General features: G+C 36.7%; 1 non-coding gene across 1 annotated transcript; it reads right to left on the bottom strand.

Moving 5' to 3' along the window:
• Positions 1 to 4796: 4796 nt before the first annotated feature.
• Positions 4797 to 11529, bottom strand: si:dkey-83k24.5. The gene is made up of 4 exons (XR_012384099.1): positions 11476 to 11529; positions 9403 to 11165; positions 6963 to 7025; positions 4797 to 6705 (listed from the first exon to the last, which is right to left on the bottom strand). It is a non-coding gene; the product is annotated as a si:dkey-83k24.5 (transcript).
• Positions 11530 to 11879: the final 350 nt, after the last annotated feature.

Here is an 11879-nt window from a genome sequence, read left to right as displayed (position 1 = left end):
ACTATTTTGCAGTTATACGCCTCAGTTTCCATTTGATTATGAGATTTAAATACTGCATTTTAGTATTTTTTTGCTGGATTAGCTAATTAGATGTCATCATAACCACACTTTTTGATGTACAAAAATATTTCCTAAAAATTGCAATAAAACTTTTTTTAAATAAGACTAATTTTTAAAATACACATTTATTACAGCATATATCATTAGGAAAAAATATCAATCTGTTAACGTTTTAAAGTGAAAAAAACTACTACTACCATTTATTAGACAAAAACAAACTGGCCAGCACATTCAACTGTCCTCAATCACAATTTGGCCATTTCAATAAAAAATAATAATTAAAACATAATAATAATAACAATAATAATAATAACAATAATAATAATAATAATAATAATAATAATAATAATAATAATAAAACAATAATAATTCATTCTTCAGTATTTGTCTAGCCTCTTTGATAAAAAAAGTAAATTTTCTAAAAACCTGGAAATCAACACTAGCCCAAATATAATTAAATTAATTTAATATGGTGCGCTTCTGGTGCTTCACATCTTTTTATTGCTCATTTTTATTTAATAAAAAAGGTCCAAGATTTATAATAAAGTTACCTTTTTCGATGGATTATTTTCATTATTTATGATGGCATCGCAGTCAAAATAGGACAAATGAACTCATGTATGGGACAAATTCTGGACCTTTGTCAGTGAGCGTTGGGTCTTCTGAACCCCCCTGGCTTCAGTCCTGAAATGATGAAACATGTTTCATACTTATAGTTTTATGCTTATGGTAAACCTGTTTTTAATAGAACTGTGGCTGTTAAAGCGCACCTACAGGTGTTTCAGCCGCAGGTCAGATTTTCTCAAGGTCATCATTTATTTTGTTTGTATTAATTTTTTCTAAAAAATTATTATATCTGTCCAGTTTCATCTGGAATGCTTCCCAGATCACCTTCTGAAGTGGTTTGAGCGATGTGATGCCAAACAGCCTCAAAAACACAGACGTGACGGTAATATATATTGAATATAAATATATTAATTATATAATAAATATATTATATAATATTAAATCACATAGAAATAATTAAAAGGACAAATGCTGGACCTTTTGGCCGTAGAGGGTGGTTAGTAGCAAGTAACCTGCTATTAGGTTATGTGACCGCTAGATGGCGATCTTGGATAATAAGAAGCTCACCACAAGTTTGTCAGAGTGTGCTAGCCAGGCTTACTTTCTGTTCTATTAATGTCCCGCTTTTGTCTTTAATTATATTCGTCTGTCTCCATATTCTACTGCATCCCAGAATATTACACAGCACCAAACATGTAAAATATATATTCAGTAACGTTATATATAATATGCTTTTGTCCACAGTCCACTGCAACTCGCAGTGACGAAGATTCCCGAACCTGTGTGCTCCAATGAGATGTGCTCTCTTCAGCGCTAACCATGACAACGAGACTCACAGCAGTGACGTCGCATTGTAAACATTTGCATCTGCATTCCTATAAAGCTCGTCGGTTCTCTCTCAGCGTTGTCAGTTCGCTCGGTGTTGCTGTTTGTACCAAGGTGAGTTCAATACCTGACGGTTCGAGTGGAGCCACGCCAATCTCACAAAGTCCGCTTCGTGAAGCTTCACTCGGGCCCGTCTGTGCTGTAGTTCCTTGCGGTTTGCGTACATAAACGCAATATCGCAAAGAATATTACATGTTTGTTGCTCGAAATGTGCCGTCGAGCAACATTCCAGTGAACCCTGGCACGGACTGGCGCCCGAGTACGTTAGCTTGTGCAATCCCTGGGGTGAGGCGGCTTGTGAGCCCTAGGCAGGGATCAATAGAGTGGAGGAACTATGACGTCAATTTGTATGCAAAAACCCGGAAGCGAGTTAGCATTTTAGCACTTCCGGTTCCCTCGTCCCAAAGTCAATGGGTTTTTTGAATGGGGTTTCAGTAAAATCGCTCAAATAAGGTCCGTGGCCAACACCAACTCAATATACTTTCACGTTTTGTTCTACGACATAAAACACATCAGTTACAGCACACTCATCAACTTTTAAATCGATTATGCTTCTTTAAAAAGACGGTTGCTATCAAGTTGCTAAATGAGACTACAGGCGGCGTCGGGGGCATTATACGTCATCGAGCTGATCTGGTCTGGAGCGCAGCTCGCTTGGGCGTTTGGATTTGTCTGTGATTTAAGTATTTTCAGAATAGTATTTTATAGTTTGTTGTATTATTCTAATTGAGAATTCAGATTGTGTGTAGATAATTCCTTCACATGTAAAGGCTGTCAAAAAAGATTCATTTGTTGATCATTCATTTTAATTAAACGATAATATGAAGATACTGCTCAGTTTCTTTCCTGCTCTCAGTAATGCAAACGTGTGAATAAATGTGTAAAAATACATGCATGTTAACTGTCATTTTAACGTGATCAAGTGATTTCTCGTCTTTTTTTCTTCATCAACACATTTAACTCTGCCATAACTGCAATATTTACACTCCTCCATAAAACGTATAGCAGATGTGACTGTATTGGGCTGTTTTTCGCTGTACTTCGTGACACAAAAGGAATATTAAATGTTGTTCTGTGTCCATAATGATGAAACCTGCAGGCATTTGATAGACTTGTTCCTCCTCACGCCGTCGTCTGTTAAGGTAAGCGGGCTGTGTGCACGCGAGCGATACACTTATTTAAATATGTCTCATAATAATACTATATAGGCACATTTATTCACATTTTTTAAACTTTTAGAACAACCGCAAAGCAAAGCATGTATTTCCCACGTAAAAACGATCCAAAAGGCACAAAGGTCTATGTGTGTTTGCGTATTTATTAGTTTATAATATATAGCGTGGATTACAATATAATATACTGAGAGATTAACTCTTTGTCATGGACGTTATTTCTAAAAATAAGCTTGATAAGTCGTCTGTAGTAGGGTGGCGCTGACGTCACTGACGAGCGCCCCGAGGGCGCTGTAGTCCGTTTATAGCCTAATGTTAGCTTTTCAAGTCTTGCGTTTGCATTTAAGATCCAAAAGTGCTCAATGTTATATTTTCGTGTGACAATTATCCGGCTGAACAAAACGTGTAAGTGTAATGAACAGTGTTTGAACACAGAGCGTATTATTCGCAATCTTCGAAAACCCTATGGGAAAATCCTATAGGGATTTTCACGAGGGAACCAGTTTTATGCTAGCAGCCGATTAGCCTACAAAGTGACGTCATAGTTCCTCCACTCTATACAAGCCCCGAGGACCTTCAGGGAAACACGGGAGGCCGGTAGTGGGACCCCGCTGCGAGGGTTATGGTATGGTAGGTGGGAGCAGCGGGGCCCACTCATTGTCTATTCTAAACTATAGTTTCAAACTTTAGTTTACTATAGTTTAAAATAGAAACCATGGAAACTGTAATAATTTAACTGTATGTGTGGCTGTTGTAATGTTTTGCTTTGTTTTTCAGCAAAGCTGTTGAGCAAAGAGGGACTACTGAAGACAACCGCGGGTTTTATTCATGAGCGTGTGCATTATAATGTTTCCGTATTGATTTCTGAAAGTTTATCTTGTTAACATAAGTTTGCATGTTAAACAAAATAAAGTATACTCTTTCTAAACACCTGTCTCGTGTTTTATTTGTCCTCTATACACTGCAATACACTGTCATATAAGTCAGTTGAATGCATTTGTATGCAACATGGTTTGACAATAAAGTAGTCTAACAAATAAATGGTTGTTATAAATGTAGTCAACAATTGGTGTAGTGTAGGTAATAAAAAGTTACTCAGAGATGTGCTAAGACACAATGGTAATGTAATGGTTGTTACATAGGCTAACTGTTTTAATTATTACTCTGTATGTTTAAAACCAGCGGATTATACTATATATTTAACATGTCATGAACTTATTAAAAAAAATGCTTATTAAAAATGTCCTAACACAAGAATGGGTATTGTTTTGGTTTTATGTTAAACTACTGTAGGTTTTAGGTTGACTACAGCAGGTATAGGCTACCTATATAATAATAATGGTACTCAGTTATTTTAATGACCCAAATTAAGTAAAATGTCTCTTACTCAAGTACTTTTAGCATGCAAAAATCAAATTTAAGTATATAAAATAGTTTCCAACAACACAATTTTGTCTTGTGAAAATGACCAGTGGGGTGGTGAGAAAAAAAGTTAATGTCAAGTTATAAATATATATATAAAAGAAGTTGAACAAGTTGCCATAATATTTAATCATAATGCATTTTTTATATACATTTCCATAAGACTTTTTTTTTCTAAATCTATAATTGGTACATTGCTCCCAGGTCAATCGGCACTTTGTCTAATGAAGGTGAGCTGTATCTGAAGTGAGATTGTTTTATGTTCACATTTCTACTTTTGTTTTGGTTTTTTCTTTGTCCTATGCAGTGCTGTCTTTTCCTTTCTGTATCACGATGACATGATCTGGCAACAAATCACAGTACAAACAGCACATAAATTAATAAATTAGCCATAGCTTACACGAGAACATCTCTCCAGAGTAAAGTTATATTGACAACATGAGTAAGTCATTTGACTGTCTTATCCTAATACAATGACACAAGGACTTTTCATTCTGACGGCACTGACATATTGAGAGATGAGCTAAGGATTTTAAGAAACTGGCTTTTGCAGTCCATCCATGCTGTTTACTATTTGTATGTGCTGTTTTGAAAAATGCACTTGTTTTGTAAATTTAAAACCTGAGAAATGTACCAAAGCGACTGAGATAAACTGGATTACAACACAATTTAATGCAAAGATGAAAAGTCTGCAAAGAAAAAAGTGTGTATTTTTATTTGCACATATTCTTTTATAAAAAATGTGTATACATAATTGAGTTTTACATTTTTTGGCTTAATTTTTAATACTTTACAGTCTACTCATTTTGATGTAACCATGATAGTACAAAAAAAGAAGAGAGTCATGTATTGTAAAACAGATATTTATAAAAATCCATAGTGGAACTGAACATCACAACCATGGTTTCTGCAGGTGTCAGTCACTATTTCAAGTTTATGGGCTATTCTTCAACTACGGGCACTTTTAGCCTTGTGAAGTTGATCAAAAAACACTTGTTTAAAATTAATAGTCCTAATAAGTTTAAACAATTTATCTAGTTTTAAGATCTGTAAGAGGACAAACTTAGATAAGAAGAGAAGGATTTTTTTCCCTCGTGAACTGAACAAATGTCAATTCCACCACATCTCAATACACAGCTTTTTTTTTTAAATGAAATAAATGATGGCAGTCAAACATTGTCTAAGATCATTTTGTATCTATTTTAACCAATATTATATATATATATATAATTACACATTTGTCAATGAAATAAATGAGTTGCATGCTAAGGATGTTTTAATTGGGGTTCCCAAACTTTTTAGCCCCCAAGCCCCTAATGAACAATGCTGATGACTAGCGACCCCGACATTTATCAGCAGTGGTTATAAATAGACAAATGTTGCACACAACAATAGGCCTATATTGGCAACACAAAAAAGTGCAATAGTCTAAACAATCATTTTTTATATAATCATTAATTTATATAATCATTTATTCATTTGTTTAATTTAATATTAACCTAACATCTATAAGCCTGGTGGACACCATGTTTTTAGCACAAGTCTATTGTTTCATTTTGGAGATCGTCCTCAATGTTCGGTTGTGGCCTGCATTGTCAATGTATTTGATTACCATAAAGGAGTCAGAAAGTTTAACCTGGTGCTATAAAATTAGTCTGTGTTGTTGATCTAACGTACAATCTAATCTAATACAGGATCCTGTGATAAAACATGTAAAGGCTGATGGCTTTTTATTTGCATGTTGTTGCTTTTTTATGTAATTATTAGCTACTATTTTATCTACTGTGGGTTATGGATAAAATATGGTCATTCTAATAGTTTAATAAAATTTATTTGACTTTTGGAAATCACCTGGCTACCCCCTGTCATTGTTCCGCGATACCCACTTTGGGAACCACTGGTTTAGATTATTACTTGCCTCTTCAAAAAACAAAAAAAAACAATTAGTTATCTCTTAGCCACATATTTTAAACAATGTGCCAAAAACAGGCAAACCCTAGTTGTATACATACACGTTTCTTAAACTTTTTTTTTTTTTTGAAAAGCTTTAAAGAACTATGTTAAACTAAATGTCTTGTAAATGTAAATAATATCATGTAAATGTCCTTATCATATTTGGCATTGTTCCATATATTCAAGTTTATTTGTATAGCGCTTTCAAACAATTATATATAGCAGCTTTACAAAAGTTACACATTATTGCATTACAATCAGATTTTAAATAGAGTCTGATTGTCAGTGATTGGATGTTAATTGGCCTAATTGGGAAGCTTTACATGAACATTTGCTAAAGATTTGTTTGTTTTATGCATATTGTAATACAGCACATTTTCCCAGTATCATGCAGCCGTTTTCCAAACAAGTATTTACAGTGAAACAGTTTTGCCAACCCAAGCAATACCGTAAGAACTAGTTTCGCTCGACTTCTGCATCATGATGATGAACAGACAAGAGAAGACTTTGACAATCTCAGCCATCAGGAAAGCGGCCGAGCCCAGAAAATGATCTTCAACCAAATTCCACACAAGGCGGATGCTGAGGATGAGCGAAGCGTTCTGGATCACCAGAATCAGCAGGCTGATCAGCTTCACCATCTTAACTGCATGACACACACACACACACACACACGCACGCACGCACGCACACACACACACGCACGCACACACACACACACACACAAAAGTGTTAAAAACATTTTATAATATACCAATACTATACATACTATATAGAGTCGATGTCATAATTATTAGTTAGGACTTATTAAAGTTAGGACAATTCTATGGGCCCATACATTTAGGGGGGCCCCAGAGACATTACGAATGACTCAGCACCCTATTTGATAGGTATTTTGCTTACCAGTTAGCTTTTAGGCAGATCACCTACTGCACCTTTAAACTGATGTCACACTAAACCTCCAATCTGTCAGAAATCAAAATATGGCATTTACATATGGTCAATAATACAGTAGAACTTATTGTGGTATTTTCAGTATTTTTTGCTGGTATGTTTTGGAGGGGCTTAAAAAATAAACCATGTTATTCTTGAAAGTACCTTTTAGACCTTTGAAAAAGTACATAATTTATGGCATAAAGACACACTGAAAGGGAAGTTTTCAATCATCAAAACAACAAATCATTTAAAAGACACCAAATTTCCCCTAAAATGCCATTCAGTGTGACAATAAGTTTATATCTAAAAATATTCTATGTATCTTAATTTATATCCTAAATAGGAGGTCTCATCACTGCAATTTATTTGTATCTTTTTATTTTTTGACAACCAAAGAGTGCTTAAAGAGCCCATATTATACATGAAATAGGGTCATATCTTGGTTGTAAGGGTCTCCAACAACAGTCTAATATGCATGCAAGGTCAAAAAACACTTTCATGGTCTTATAATCTGCATTTATTTTTACCTAATTATCCCAGCGACTCCTGTATGAATCGTCCAGTGATTCATTTGTTCCCAAACCCCTCCTTAGCGCGGAGCTAATCTGCGCTGATTGGACCGATGACAGTCTGTCGCGATTGGTCGACTGCCTTCAGTCAGAGAGGGAAATGGCCAATAGCTAATCAGCAATTTAAAAAGTAATCACAGTTCATACACGCTCGATAGTGTAGGCGTGGATTTTAGCTGCCACACTATGGCGAGTGGATAGTGCCACGGATAACCGAACGAAGGAGACAGTCGTGTACTCGCCATACCACACACACACAAAAACACACACACACCTCCGGATGACAACGCTCCCGCTTCCGCCCGCACCCGCCAGGTTTTAGCCTGAGAACCCGCTCCGTTTTCTGCCCGCCGCGCCCGATCCCGCTAGAGCGGAGGAGAACACAACCAAAAATCACCCAGTATACAGTCCAGACAGCCAAGCTGTCTGTATAAACACACACACACAGCACAAAGCACACAAAGCTCGTTCGCTCTCTCTCTCTCTCTCTTTCTCTCTCTCTCATACGCACGCGTGCGCACTAACACACACATAAGCACCAAGCAGACTCTCTCTTCTAATTCGCATAGCAATATCCGTGATATTGCTAGACAGCCCGCTCCCGTCCCAAATTAAACCCGTTACCGACCGCTCCCGCGATTTATTCGGAAATTTATTCCCGCGGCTGTCCCCGCGCCAGATTTCTGCGCCGCGGGAATAAATTTCCGAATAAATCGCGGGAGCAGAACTCTAGCACGGAGCTCCATAAACAAAGCAGCACGCGTCGCGTTTTTAACGTGACTTTGCACGCGATAAGAGAATATATCCAGTTAACCTGATACAGTACACGCGGTTACAAGTAACAAATCACAACTAAATACATTTGCAAGCTAGAGTAAACGAGGCAACAACTTTAACCGCACGTACTTACACTTGAGAAATGGAAGAAACCCATCCTGACGTCCATCAGTTACTCTTTACTGATCCTTCCTTTAACAAACTCAGATGAAGTATTCTTTGTAGCATGTAGCTTCCAGAAGTTTCCAACTGCTTGGTTATAATGCTGATGTTTCATCTTTGGGTAGAGACTCAATATAATATCCATCTGCAGTGTGACTTCAATCGACCGGCATGTTTGTGTGCATGTGTTTGTGGGTGTGCGTGTGTTTGAGGGCGGGGCCTCAGGTTTGAAATCTCCCGGGTTTGCGCGTGCACGTGAATAACTTGGTTTCGTTCGTACGTCATGGCGGAACACCTAATGAATCGGTATCAAGGCGACTCGTTTGAAGCACTATGAGTCGACTCTTTTATAGATGAATCAACCGTTTTAAACACTGTATTCTTACAGATTTAAGCCTTAGCTGGATACTTCACTTCACTTAGAGCTGTGTTACACACTACATGGAGGGGAATTTTCAAAAACCCATAATATGGGCTCTTTAAACAGTCAGAAGTCTAAAAAGAGAGAGAAACTTGCTATGCTTAGCATAGTACAAGGTTTATTGGATCTGGCAACCAAAGTATCGAGTCCTTAAAGAGATAGTTCACCCCAAAAATGTAAATGCACTCACCATTTACTGACCCTCAAGTGTTTCATGAGCTGCTATTTTCTGCGGTATTTCAGAATCTTCGGTTACCATTTACATTAAGACAAACAAACACTAAGTCAATGGTGACTTACAACATTTTAAAAATAGCCTCATTTGTGTTTAACAGAAGAAATAAATTGAAATTGGTTTGTTACAAGTGAAGGCTAAGTAAATGATGACAATATTTCCTTTTTTGGGAGAAGTATCCCTATTAGCAGTTTGAGACGTTTGAAAAAGAAAAAAGGGTGAGGATAAAATGACGTTTCTTACTTTCATTCTGTCGTCGGGAGGATGTTTTGTCATCAAAGTTTATTTTTGGACTCTCATTGCTTTCTGCTGCCATCATCATCATCATCAAACACCAACCCGAATCTGCCCACAAAGCTCACACAATCCGAGTTTACTCACACGGAACCAAAAAAGCGGAACGAACAAGTATTTTTGTCTTGCTTAAAACAAACCACTAGAGGGCTCAAAAACCCTATAAATTCTGATTTTTCTGAGAAATTCTGAGAAATTCTAATTTTACGACGTTTCCTAAAGCGATAGTTTACCAAAATAAAGATTCTGTCCATTTTCTCACTCTTTACTTAGTCCAAACCTTTTTGAGTTTCAACTGTAGAATACAAAAGACGATATTTTGAAAAATGTTTATAAGAGTAGTGACTTCCATAGTATTTAGGTAACACTTTACAATTCATGCTACTGGCATTACCTGCCGATATAAACTGTTCATAAAGTATATCAGTTATAAAATATGATCTTATTCTGCACCCCTAATCTTACCCAAAACATAAACTTATACCTTACTAACTATTAATAAATGGCTAATTAGCAGTTTATTAGCTAGTAGTGTTAGTTAATGATTTGTTAATACCAAACCTGTTAATACTGTTTTGTTCTACTATGGATGTCAGGGGTTACAAATTTCCAAGAAGACAGAATTTTCCTTTTTGGATGATGTTAAAATAAACATAAAATGATGTTTCTTACCTTTTTTTGTTCTCCAGAAGGATGGTTTTTCTTCAGTCCCTGAGGAAAAACCCCCCCCAACTTAAACCAGCCTAAGCTGGCTTGTTTTAGCTGGTCGACCAGCCTGGTTTTACAAGGGGTTTTGGCCATTTCCAGACTGGTCTGAGCTTGTCAGGATGGAAAATGACCAGCTAAAACCAGCTTGACCAGCCTGGTGTAAGCTGGACATAGCTGGTGTAAGCTGTTTTTTCCAGCAGGGGTGTTTCTGTTTGGACTCTCACTGGTTTCTGCTGCCATCAACATCATCAAACATTAACCCGGATCTGCTCACAAAACTCACACAATCTGGGTTGACCCCCCTAATAAACGCCCCTGGAGGACATCAAAACAAGGTGTGTGTGTGTGTGTGTGGGGGGGGGGGGGGTCAGTCCTGTAATAGTGAGAAATAACTTTCTCCTGTATCTTAAATATTAATAATTAAAATTTTAAAATATAAATGCACATTGGCCTATACCGGTGCATACCATTGTGAATGCAATATTGCACCAATCAATGCAAGGACAAATATCATTAAACAGCCTGAAACTGGCAGTTCTCGAGCACAGATAGACATCTTATGTATCTACAAACACATTTCTTGTAAATAGGTGTTTGTATCTGCATGTAGCTTAAAAAAAGTAAAATTAGACACATCATTTGTATAGTTTGACCGATAGTAACCTCTAAAATAGTCACTAAATATCCTTCAAAAGACTAATAATGTATACATTATATTAATAAATTAGGTGCAATTTAAATACATTCAGAAATTTGATTCACTGAAGCATGTCACCAAACCACTACTAAAAAAATTGATATGACCACCCCTATAATGCATTATGCCATTGTGAATGCAATAAATCTAAGCCGATAGACATGGTAAGTGTTCACAAAACACTTTTCTTGAAAAATAGGTGGCCTAAAAGTAAAGTAAAATTAGATGCACAGTTTGTTTGACCAACCTACCTCTGAAATGGCTAACCACAGGATATTGTAGGCCAGAATACACAACCCACACAACACTGAAACATTAAATATGCTGCATTAAAAAAATAGATGTCATTTAATTTGATTCACTGAATTCACCCAAATTTGACCTTACTAACTATTAATAATCAGCTAATTAGTAGTTTATTAAGCTAGTAGCGTTAATGATTTGTTACTATCGAATTGTGACCTAAACTAAAGTCACAGCTCGTTTTGTTTTACTGTGGATGTCAGAGGTTACAAGTTTCCAACGCTGACAGAACTTCCTTTTTGGCAGAACTGTCCCTTTAAGCAGCCTTATCTATTTTAAAGGAGAAAAAGTGAGGATAAAATGATGTTTCTTACGTTCATTCAGTCTTCAGGAGGATGTTTTATCTTCAGTTGCTGCCGAAAAAAAAAACTGCTTAACCAGCCTAAGCTGGTTGGCTGGTTTTATCTGGTCGACCAGCCTGGTTTTAGAGGGGGGTTGGCCATTTCCAGGCATTGTCTTGGAAAATGACTAGCTAAAACCAGTTTGACCAGCCTGGTGTAAGCTGGACATAGCTGGTGTAAGCTGTTGTTTTCAGCAGGGGTGTTCCGGTTTGGACTCTCACTGCTTTTTGCTGCCATTATCATCAAACATCAACCTGAATCTGCCCACAAAACTCACACGATCCCAGTTTATTGACACGGAACCAAAAAGTATGAATGTCTTTCTTTACACAACCACTAGATGGCTTCACCACCCTATAAATTCAGCATATCAGCAA

The sequence above is a fragment of the Danio rerio genome, chromosome 8 (genome assembly GCF_049306965.1).
Source record: "Danio rerio strain Tuebingen ecotype United States chromosome 8, GRCz12tu, whole genome shotgun sequence".
Taxonomy (NCBI): Eukaryota; Metazoa; Chordata; class Actinopteri; order Cypriniformes; family Danionidae; genus Danio; species Danio rerio.
The sequence above is the reverse complement of the archived record's forward strand: the minus strand, read 5'-3'. Positions and strand labels throughout refer to the sequence as shown.